The sequence below is a fragment of the Sminthopsis crassicaudata genome, chromosome 3 (assembly GCF_048593235.1).
Source record: "Sminthopsis crassicaudata isolate SCR6 chromosome 3, ASM4859323v1, whole genome shotgun sequence".
NCBI lineage: Eukaryota > Metazoa > Chordata > Mammalia > Dasyuromorphia > Dasyuridae > Sminthopsis > Sminthopsis crassicaudata.
Genome location: NC_133619.1, coordinates 548809443 through 548822109, shown reverse-complemented (window position 1 = coordinate 548822109; position 12667 = coordinate 548809443).

Here is a 12667-nt window from a genome sequence, read left to right as displayed (position 1 = left end):
GAAATAATTTTAATGGGTTTGAAGGAGATCTAGAAGTACCAGCTCTTAACGTATAGTACAAAGTAGTAATTACCAAAATGATTTTGTACTACTTACATAATAGAAAGGCTGATGAATGGAACAGATTATTTACACAATAGACAAAAGAAAATAAGCCTAATAGACTAGTTCTGTTAACTCCAAAGACTTTCTTTACTAAATAAAAACTCACCATTTAACAAAATTCTTCTCAGAAAATGGGCACATAATCTGGAAGAAAGTAAATTTAGACTAACTCCTCACATTATAATCCAGGATAAATTCTAAATGAGATTCATTATTTAGAAATAAAGTGACATGATAAACAAATTATCAAAACAAGCAATAAATTGTCTTTCAGATCTATAGACAGGAAAATAATTTATGACCAAGTTAGGAATAGAAAGAATCACAAACAATAAACAATTTTGATTACATGAAATGAAAAAGGTTTCATGTAAACAAAACAAAAAATAATTAAATTCAGGAGGGAAACAGTTAACTGGGTAAAAATCTTTGTAGCAAATTTCTCTTGATAAAAGTTTCATTTCCATTCTATAAAGGGAATATTAAGAAGCATTTTCCAAAGAATAAATGACCAAAGAATATGACCATGCAGCTTTCAGAGATAAAAATCCAGGGTATGAATACCATGTGAAAACATTTTCTGTAACCAATAATTGGATAGAGCAAATTAATTTCATACCTATTAGTATTAGTGAAACTGATAAAAAATGCAAAGTAACAAATGTTGGAAAGGTTGTAGGAAACTGATACATAAATATACTACTAGTGAGGGTGTGAACTAATCCAAATATTGTTTAAAACCATTTTGAATCATATCCTTTAAAGTCACTAAACTATGTATACCTTTGGTCCATTGAATCCACTAGTATAGCTATATATTCAAATAGATAAAACAAAGAATAGAAGGGCCCCTCTTTGTGCAAAACTATTTATAGAAGCTCTTTTTAGTGTGACAAAAATGGATTGGGGATGGTTGAAAAATTATGATATATGAATTTAATAGAACATTATTTTGTCATATGGAATAATAAAGGGATACGTTCAGAGAAACCTGGAAATGTATGAACTAATGCAGAGTAAAATAAACAGAACCAGGAAGACAATTCATATAGTAACTACAACATTGTAAAGAAAAATGACTCTGAAAGACTTAACGCTGATCAATATAAGGACTAACCAATGTATTCATAATGGAAAATGATAGAGAAGTAATAAATCAGAGTGAAGACTGAGCCATATGCTTTTGGTCATGGCCAATGAAGGAATCTAATTTACTTGTCTATGTGTATTTGTAACATGGATTTTGTTTTGCTTTTTCTGTTTCTCAGAGAAGTTTGAGGTGGACAGGACAACCAAGAGATTTCTGGTGATTGAAGAAAATAAAATTTAAATTTGAAAATATATTTGTATCATAGAAGGAATCTGGTAGAATCCAATCTTTTTCTACTTTTACAAAACTATGTAATATTATAATTAATTGGTTTGTGAATGTTAGATAAATTTCCTTATAAATACATATGTTCTCAGGAGTTTTTTTTTCCCCCTCAGAAGTTTGTTTTTTTCTGAGCGTTCAATAATGGTTTGTTTAATTGTTTTTCTGAGATTGAATCTAGTAAATTTTCCACTTCTTATACTAAATGGATTTCTTCTAGAGATTTTTCAATTTCATTTAAATTTTTCAGTTTTTTGGCATATAAAATAATTTCTAATTTCTTTTATATCTTCTTCATTTGTTGTGCTTTCTCCTTTTTCTTCTTTTATGCTGGAAATTTTTTCTTTTTCAAAAAATTCAACTAAATCGTTTCTCCATTTAAAAAAAATGCTATTTTTAATCAATTCAGTTATTTCTTTTTATTTCAATTTTCTTAATATGAAGACATTAAGATATATTAAAGAATCTCTTTGGTATATAGCTATTTTTAAAAATTGCTAATTTTTAAGTGTTTTATTGCATCTCTAACTCATTTATCTCTTCTTTTTTTCAATTAATGTGTTTAATGATCAAATGGCTTCTTTGGAGTTACTTTGGGTGTATCACAAAAAATTTATTATGTTGTTTCACTGCTGTCATTTTCTTTGATGTAATATTATATTGTTTTTATGATTTGTTCTTTAACCCATTTATTCTTTAGAATTAAAGTATTTAGTTTCCAAATAATTTTTTCTATTCTTCAAACCCCCTTTGTCAAATATATTTCTTTTGCTCATTAAAAGATGTAATCAACATTTCCCTTTCCAAGAATTTGTGGAGGTTTTTATGGTCTACTGTATGATTGTTTTTTAAAAAGATATAATGCACAGCTATGATATGAAAATATGTATATATATATATATATATATATATATATATATTTCTCTTTTTCCCATTTAATAATCATGAGAAGACTATAGTATCTACTTTAAAAAAATCTATTCAAGTCCTAAACTTAAAAAAATTTTTTTGGTTAAATGTATCTGGTCTAAAAGGGGATATATTGTAATCCCCAACTATTATAGTACATCTGTATATATTAGCTACTCATAGTAATTTGTAATGCTCAGTCTAGATTTCTGGAGAACCTCGGGATCAGCCCAAGTCTTTGATCTTAGTGGAGAAGTGATGAAAGCAGGACAACCACCTCGAGGATGGTGAAAAATGGAAAGTCTCCTTTCCAGTCCTTCTTAGCCCTTATATAGCTTAGTACAATTACATCATTACAGTATACTGAATATGTGTGAACTAGAGAACCATTACATCACCATACTAAGTACTAAATATATATGTGAACTAGAGAATCATCATCTCATCAATTCCACTGAGTTAACACCTTGTTTCATGTATTCTTCTCCAGAGTTCTAGCCCTCTACAGTAATTCATTATCTACAGTGCCTTGATATATCATATAATTTCCCTATTTACATAACTTAATTATGTATATTTTAATTCTTGCCTCACTGTTTCTACTTCTACTTTTCTTTTTACTTTATCTGAAGGATAATAGATTTTATTCCATCCCTCTATTATAAATATGTGTGATTCTTTTTCAATGTATTTCTTTCAAACAATATACTATTGATTCTGCTTTATAATCCGTTTTCTTATCCTCCTCCATTAGTTGTTCCATTCACATGCACAGTTATTTTTCATAATTGTGTTTTTTCTTAATTTTTGCATATGTTTTTCTATCTTTGCTCCTTGTTCTCTCTTTACAAAGATGAGTATATTGAGAGAGAAGGATTGTATTTAGCACTAGTAAGCTATATTTGATATAATCTCTTTTTGTTGTACTATTCTCTTCCCCTCACCAAATCCCCAAATGCAGGCTCTTAAGCTTTCTTTCAGGCCTCCTTATCACAAGATGGAGTTTGCTTTGCTATCACTAATATTGCCTTCAAACTACCTTCCCACTCAATCCCCTTCTCTCCTGTCCCTGGACAGAATTCTTTGTAATGATTTAATGAGTTACTAAACCAAATTCTCTATGTGCATGTGTGTAGTGCCCACACATGCTATGCTTAATCCTTCCTCCATATTTGCAGAATACTCTCTAAATTTTCCATTATGTGAGAAAGTAAATTCTATCTTTCTTATTTCTTTATGTATGCCTTTTTTTTTTTTTTTTTTTTTTTTGCTAAATCTGAACATCACACTATAACAAAAGTGCTCTGAGGAATTCTTTCTTATTTACTCCCTCTATGTATCTTGAAGATCTTAAAAGTCTATAGAGACATTTGTTTCTTCTCCCCTTATTTGAATCTGAACTCATGATAGTTCCTATCAAATGTGCTGTGTTTACCTTCCTATATTTCTATTGGGTCCTGAATTTGAAGTTCAAAGTATCTAATAAACTTACTATCTTAAACAGTGATATTTAGAAGTGATCTGTTTTATTAAAGGCTTATTTTTGCCCTTGTAAAATTATATTCAGTTTTGCTGGATAAGTTCTTCATGATTTTAAGATTTTATTCTCCCCTTTATTTCTAAAGGGGAAAAAGATATTTTTATTTCTCTTCTTCTACTGCAGGGTTGGAAAACTATAGCCCAAGGACCAAATGCAACTCACTGCTCATTTTTGTATGGCCTATGAGTCAACAATGGTTTTTACATTTATAAAAGCAATTTATTTAAGTTGTAGTTTGTCAAATCCTGTCCTAAAGAACTGGTGGCTTCCAAGTCAAATCCAAGTATAATCCTGTCTACAGCTTCTTTATACGTGATTTTTTTTAGTTGCTTATAGCAATCTTTTTTTCTTTAACAGGAAGCTTTAGATATTGGCTGAGACATTCCCAGGAGCTTCCATGGAAATGTTTGTCGATTTCTTTCCAATGGTGATAGATACAGCCTTTGTATTTTTCATTGCCCTCTGATTGCTATATGTACAGGCAGTTTTTGTCCATGATTTCTTAAAATGTGGTTTTCGGACATTTTGTGGATGTTTTTGGTCGTTTTCAGGTACTCTTAGATTGGAATAGAATAGGATAAATATTTATTAAGGGCAAGGAACTGAACTTTGACCATGTGATCTCATTTGGTCTTCATCACCACCCTGAAAAATAGGTGCTGTTATTATTCCCATTTTACAATTGAGGAACCTGAGACCAAATTTGTTCCTGACTCAGGCCCAGCATTCTATCCAGGAGAGAGATTGTCTCTCTTTAATTTCTTTTTTAAGTCAGTTGTTTTAATTGGAGATACTTTATATTTTTCACTATGTTAATTGTATTCTTTTATTTATTGTTGTTATATAGAGTCATTGATTTCTGTCTGGTACAATTTTCAGGGAGTCTATTATTTTAATAAGATTATGCATCTTTTGTATCATTCTCAAAATCCTCACTTGTTGTCTCATATCTTTCCTGCCTTTTGTGGCTGAATTCCTTGATAAAGGTATATATAATAGACATTACCACTTCCTTTCCTCTCACTCTCTTCTTAACTATGCAATTTGGCTTCCAACCTCATTATTTAACTGAAATTCCAAAGTTACTAAAATGATATCTTGAATGGATTTTTCTCAATCTTTATCTTTTTTGTCCTCTCTGCAGCCTTAGGCACTGGCAATCATTTTCTTCTTGATACAGTCTTCTTTCTGGTATTTCACAATGTTACTTTCTTTTAGTCCTCCTTCTAACTATCTGATTGTTCCTTTTTAGTCTTTTACTGTATCTTTATCTAAGTCATGTGCTAACATGCTAATAAGGTCCTGATTTTTTTCTCTTCTTTCTTTGTCTATATTGCTTCACTTGACAATCTAATCTGATCCCTTGAAACAGTTAGATAGTGTAGTATATAGAGTACTGTGCCCAGATAAGGAAATTCTAAATTCAAACTCACTCTCAAAAATTTACTATATGACTGGGTGAATCACAGTCTCCGCTCAATTATCCAGCTATGAAATTGGGATAACAAATATATCTACCTCTCAGGGTTGTTGTGAGTATGAAATAGGATAATATTTGTAAAGTACTTAGTATAGTGCTGGAACATAGTAGACAATTAATTTTTCTCCCTTCCTCTCCTCTTCCATGGAGTAAAGTCTCATTTCTATGCTGATGATTCTCGATTTATCCAGTCCTAACTTTCCTGCTGACTTCCAGACTTGTATTTCCAACTGCTTGTTGGTCAATTAAACTAAATGTCCCATAAATATCTTAAACTCAACATGTTTGAACTTGAACTTACTAACTCTCCCCTCCAAACTTCATTATTACTGCTAAAGGTAATACTATTCTCCCAGTCACCCAGCCTTACAACCAACATATTATCCTTGATCCTTCACTCTCACTCTCTCTTCTCTATTCAATCTGTTAAGACCTGTGATCTTACTTTTTGTAACAACCCTTGAATAAGCCCTCTTGTCTTTTCTTACATTCCACCATACTACCATACTGGTGCAAAGCCTTGCTTCATGCCTGGATTATTGAAAACTATTAATTTGCTGTCAAAGTAGTCTTAAAATATTGCTCTGACTGTATCAATTCTTTCTCCCACCCCAATCAATAAACTTCAGTAGTTCCCTAGAAACCCCAGGATCAAATACAAAATCTCTGTTTCACAGAGTTTGACATGACTGAATAACAACAATAACAGTATAATATCTGGACAGTGAATAAAATGTTCACGAAACAGCTCTGGAGCAATTTGACAGTGAGCTGTGCCAGTGGAGTCTACACAGTTCATAGTCTGAGTTAGTTTACACAGGGTGGTCTGATCCAGGGCATACACTGATTGGTGATTTTCTGGCTTCTGAGAACCAGTTTAGGATCAGAGCAACATAAATGGAAGCTCCAGAGATCCTTAACTATTGCTGGTCCAGGCATCCTCTTCCTCCCCCCAGCACATAGTTTTAGACTCCAAGCTTTACTGACTTTTCTCCAGTCCTTGCCTGAAGGGTTTCTTATGTTGTGCTCCCATACTGGTCTCTTTGGATTAGATTCTTTTCCTAGTGTTTGCTTCTGGCTATCTCTGTGGGTCAACATGGGACTGAAAAATGTATTTACTGTAGGTTTTTCCCCTTGAATTTCTACATAACTTCTTGGTTTGAAGCTCTTTTTAATCCTTGATGAAGGAATTGTAAAAAACAAACAAACAAACCAAAAACTGAGCTGTTTTACTTTTACTCTGCCATCTTAAAAAGAGTCCTCTATACTAAACATTTCTGACAGCATTATCTATCCATAAGAAGGTACCAAATTTTGTTTTACCATATCCCCTGATCTTTGTTACAATTTTTTGTCACTACAAAAATTTATGTGGTGAATATTTTGATTTGGGATTTCTCTTTTGGTCTTTAATATCTTTGGGATTGATGCTTTGAAATATTTTCTCTGGATCAAAGAATACTGATATTTTATTTGCTTTTCTAGTATACTTTCAAACTATTTTCCAGAATGGTTGGACCACCTCACAGATCAAAAGAGTATATTATCAGGCCTATCTCCACAGTCTTTCCTATAATGATTCATTCCTATCTTCTTAGGCAATATCTTTGCCAATTTCATAGTGAAACTTCAGAGTTATTTTGAATTGCATTAATCTCACTGACAATTATCTAGAACAGTTTTACATGCTTGTTAATAATTTGCAACTTTTGAGAACCATTTGTTGCTATCATAAGAATAATGATGCTTAGTCATGTATCCATTTAATTCTCTGAAGACACTGGAAAGTAGATGCAAATCAAATGGATCTGATGGAAAGGTTTCCCCCGCTACATGATTTGTCTGCTTCCTCTTGCCTATCAGAGACATTGATATTTTTCACATAAAAGCTTTTCAATTTCATGAAATCTCCTTTATTATTACTTCAGCTTAATGTAGTCTCCACATTATTATTTTTATGAACTCTTCTTTTCTTTGTGTTAGCAATCATTAATTATAGTTGTGAAGGTGCTTGATCTTGTTTTAGCCTAACTTTTTAATGATATGACCCATAATATTAAGGTGAGTTATTTATTTTGAGTTTATTATGGCATATTATATGAGAAACTGTTATACATTTAATTTTTGTCAAATCATTTTCAAGTTTTCCATCAGTTCTTGCTAAATTGGGAGGTCTTTCCTTTGAACTTTGTGTTCTTAGGTTTTTTAAACATTGGATTTTTAATTAAATTACTTCTAATTTTTGTTTATCTCCTCTTTTCTACTTATCTACTTTAATTTTTTTTCCAAATGATACCAAATAGTTTCAGTGATTATTGTTTTATAATATACTTTGATGAGTGAAATATTATTTAAGTACTATTTTCTTTCCATTTTAGCTTTCCCCTATTATTTCCCTAAATATTATAACTTTGTATTCATCCAAATGAACTTTGTTATCATTTTAAATAGTTCTATAAAGTAATTATTTGGTAGTTTGATTGATGTAGCAATAAATATGTAAGTTAATTTGGGTATTGTCATGCCACTTTTATTATATTTATATGGCTCAAATATAAGCACTACAAATAATTAGCTAAGCTATTTTTTATTTAAAGCAATTTGTAAGTATAATTCTTGAATTTATCTAAGTAGGATCCCAGATATTTTATTTATTTATTTTATTTTGCTGTGCCTTTATATTTTTTTCTCTTTCTGGGTGCAACAGCAATAACATTGCTATATGGAAATATTATTGATCTATTTTTATATCCTATCTTATCATACTTATTAATTGTTTCAGGTTTTCTTTGGATTAATTCTATGGGGTTTTCTAAGTGAACCATCATGTTATTATCATCATCATAAATAATTATCAAGTTTCTGAATAGTATTTTAAGACTTTTACATTTGTTATCATTTGATTCTCAAAACAATCCTGTGAGGTATAGGATATTTCTATCTCCATTTTTACAAATAAAAAGAAGCTGAGAGCAGATAAATGATCAGCCCAGGATTATTTGGCATAAGATTTAAACTGAGATCTTCCTGACTTGAAGTCCAAAACTTTAACCACAATCCCATGCCACATAGCTGCAAATATCACTTGTATAAAAAGCTAATTCTGTTTTCTCTTTGACTTTTTTGTTGCTTTTAATTCCTCTTTGTAGAAAGTGACCATCCATAAATGCCAATCTTATTTCCTCTTCTTCTTTTAAGGACATTGTCTAGTTTTTCTCATGGAAAATAATACTATATTTTGTTTGTTTTAGAGGTAAAAATTGTTTTGTATCAAAATGGTCATTCTTTAGGTTTTAGCATAAATGAGTGCTGTAGTTTTTTTTAAAATCTATTTTATTTTGAAGAAACAGAATAAAAGAAAAACAGAAAGTCAATACAAGACAAAAGATAACATTGTCATATACCCAGTCAAGCATCAGAGAGGATTCAAAATATATACAATATATACCAATTTAAGAAAGTATACATATGTATATATGTAGAAGAAATCATATTCATAAATATCCATCTTTTATTTACTCCATTGTTATTCTTTTGTTTTCTGTGGTGCACCTTTTTAATATCATTCTTTCCCCCCCCCCTTTCATTCCTCATGACAACCCCCAAGCAAGCTGCAATTAAGAAAGGATATATTTATATATACATATGTGTATATATATGCATATATGCACACACATACATAGACAAATGCATATCTCCTTTTCATTCCCCCACCACTCCTAAGGTACAGTTAAGAAAAGATTATTTATGTATACATATGTAGATATATACATACATACACACACTCACTTGAAAACATATCTGTGCAGAAACACACATATGCCTTTCCTATTCCTGCTGACTTTCATTATATATATATATATATATATACCCTTTATAGATACATATATACCTTTTATGGTGTATTGGTATATAGGTAGTATTGCCTATTAAATTAATTCCTAAAGTGTTCAGAACTACCAGCTCTCCTTCCCTTTCTAATGCCTCTGTGTCAATTCTTCCTCTGTACCTCATTTGTATGACAGGATTACTATTTTAGCCTTTACTCTGCCAATCTTTCTTTTGAACTACTCTATTGTTGATGTAAATCGTAAACATAAAGTATACATTTCCAATGTAAAAAAAAAAAACATAAATAATTTATCCATGTTTAAATAGTTTGACCATACTGAGTTTCATCTTTCTAAGTTCAGTTTGGTTGATAGAAAGTCCTAGAAATCTGCAAGTTTCTTGAACCTTTTAAATTCAAAATTATAGATAATTTTGCTGGATATGATATTTTTGGCCACAGGCCTAGTTCTTTTGTTTATCTGTAGATATGATTCCAGGATCTATGGTCTTTTATTGTAGCTGTTGATAAGTCTTATACAATACTAATTGTAATTCCAGCATATTTGAATTTTTTATTCTTGTTTCTTGCAAAATTTGCTCTTTGATGTGGGGTTTTGAAATTTGTCAATAATATTCTGTGTGTTTTCCACAAAGGATCTCTTTGAGATGGTGATCTGTGGCTTTTTTCTATTTCAACTTTCCTCTCATGTTTTATCACTCCAGAACAATTTTCTAGGATTATTTCCTGCATTATTGTGTCAAGGTTCTCTTTTTGGTTGCAATTTTCTGGCTGGACAATAATTCTTATATTTTCTTTTCTCAACCTTTTCTCTAGATCTTTCATTTTTTCTTACATTTCACATTATGTTCTACTTTCTCATTTTTTTATAATCTATTTTATCTCCCCTATTAGCATCATTGGCTTCCACTTGTCCATTTCGAATTTTTAAAGAATTGTTTTTATCTTTAAGATTCTACCTCCTTTTTTAATTGGATAACTTTTAAATATTTATTTATTTTTAATTAATTTTATAATTATAACTTTTTTTTTTTGACAGTACAAATGCATGGGTAATTTTTTACAACATTACCCCTTGTACTCACTTCTGTTTCAAATTTTCCCCTCCTTCCCTCCATCTCCTCCCCTAGATGGCAGGTAGTCCCATACATGTTAAATATATTATATTATATTGGATAACATTTGTTTTCCTTGGGTGATTTTATTTTTTTCCTTAGTTTTTCCTCAATGCCTTTCATTTGATTTTTGAATTCTTTTTTAAGTTTTTCTATAAACTATCTCTAGTCAGTTAATTATTTCACATTACGGTTTGGGGTAGAAGTGTTTTTTTTTTTTTTTTGTTTGTTTTGTTTTTTAACTAAAGTGTCCTCCTCTGAAGATGAACCCTGGTCTTCCCTGTTCACATAATACGATTCAGTGGTGGGGTTCTTTCTTCTTTGCCAATTCATTTTTTTTAATAAGAGGTATTAGTGTAAGCTCCTCTAATTGCGTACCTCAAGCTTCTCTTTAGCTCTCCACTTTGACCAGGAACCCCAAACTAAGAGCTCCATGGTCCTGTGGGTACTTACCCACAGCCAGTAGTACTCCAGTCCCAATGCTTCTGCATTCCCTTGGTGCTGATTCTTCTCACCCAGGTATTCCTATTTAGTTCTTAATCCCCCACTTGACAAACAGCCAGGAGGTAATAGTCTCTGTGGTTCCTGCTGATTTAGCTACCCTAGCTAGCCCAAGGAGGCCACATAAGGTGCAACAATCCTGGCTATTCTGGGGCGATAGTCCAGAGGTATTTGCACTTTAGACATATTAATTCCCACCTGGGGTCTTTCTTCAGATCTCCTTGGGTTATATCCGGAGAACCCCTATTCTTCCCCAGGTCTTTTTGATTTTTCATCAGTCTATGTATGCCTTGAGGTGCAAAAATTATTTGTGAGAGAAACTGGGAGAGCTTGAAATTTACCAACCTATTCTACCATCTTCCCAGAATCCTCCTGTCCTGTAATTTTTTGAAGTTCACATTAGTTGATGATTTAAAAAAAAAGAAAAAGAAACGAAAAAGAAAACCCAGGATTTATTTTATTATTTTCTTGATGTTGAATCATCCTTTTATTTCTGGTGTCAATAAACTATAAGTATAAGGGGTAATTTTTGGATATATTGCTAGAAATTCTGCTGCGGATTTACTTACATTTTTGCAATATTCACTAGAGATACTAAACTATAATTCTCTTTCTTTGCTTTATTGCTCATCAATTAGATTTTAGTACTTTATAGTTCATAGGTGATTATCACACATTCTTGCTATTATTGTATACAATGTATTTCTGATTCTGCTTGTTTCGCTCAGCATTAGTTCATATAAATCTTTCCAGGCTTTTCTAAAATCTAAAAAGCTTGTTCATAATTTTTATAGAACAATAATATTTCATTACCTTCATAGACCACAACTTATTCAGCCATACCCCAGTTGATGGGTATTTACTCATTTTCCAATTCTTTGCTATAACAAAAAGAGCTGCTACAAACATTTTGCACATGTAGGTGCTTTTCCCTTCTTTATGATTTCTTTGGGATACAGACCCAGTAATGGCACTGCTAGGTGAAAAGGTATGCATAGTTTTATAGTCTTTTGGGCATAATTCCAAATTGCTCTCCAGAATGGTTCATTTCACAACTCCAACAGTAATACATTAGTGTACCAATTTATTCACATCCTCTCCAACATTTATCACTATCTTTTCCTGTCATTTTAGCTAATCTGAGAAGTGTGAGTTGTTTTAATTTGCATTTCTCTAATCAGTTGTGATTTAGGACTTTTTTTTTGTATAAGTATAGATGGCTTTAATTTCATCATCTGAAAATTTTTCTTTTCATATCCTTTGACCATTTATCAATTGGGGAATGACTTATATTTTATACATTTGGCACAGTTCTTTATAGATTTTAGAAATGTGATCTTTTTTTCAGAAACACTTGGTGTAAAAATTTTTACCCAGATTTGTACTTCCCTTTTAATCTTTTTTTCTATTTGGTTTTGTTTGTGCAATTAATTTAAAGTTGTCCATTTTGCCTTACTTCTTCTTTGGTCATAAATTCCTCTTTTCTCCAAAGATTTGATGGATAAATTATTTCTTGCTCTTCTAATTTGTTTATAGTATCATTCTTTATGTCCAAATCATGTATCCATTTTGACTTTATTTTGTTATAGAGTATATAGAGGAGGTCTATGCTGATTTTCTGACATATTATTCTCCAATTTTCCCAGCTATTTTTGTCAAATAGTGAGTTCTTATTCCTGAAATTGGAGTTTGGGGGTTTATCAAATACTAGATTACTATAGGCCTTGATTAAAATTTTATTTTTTCTTTTTCAAATTATTATACATAACTGCACAACTTGAAGCAAGTTAAATAC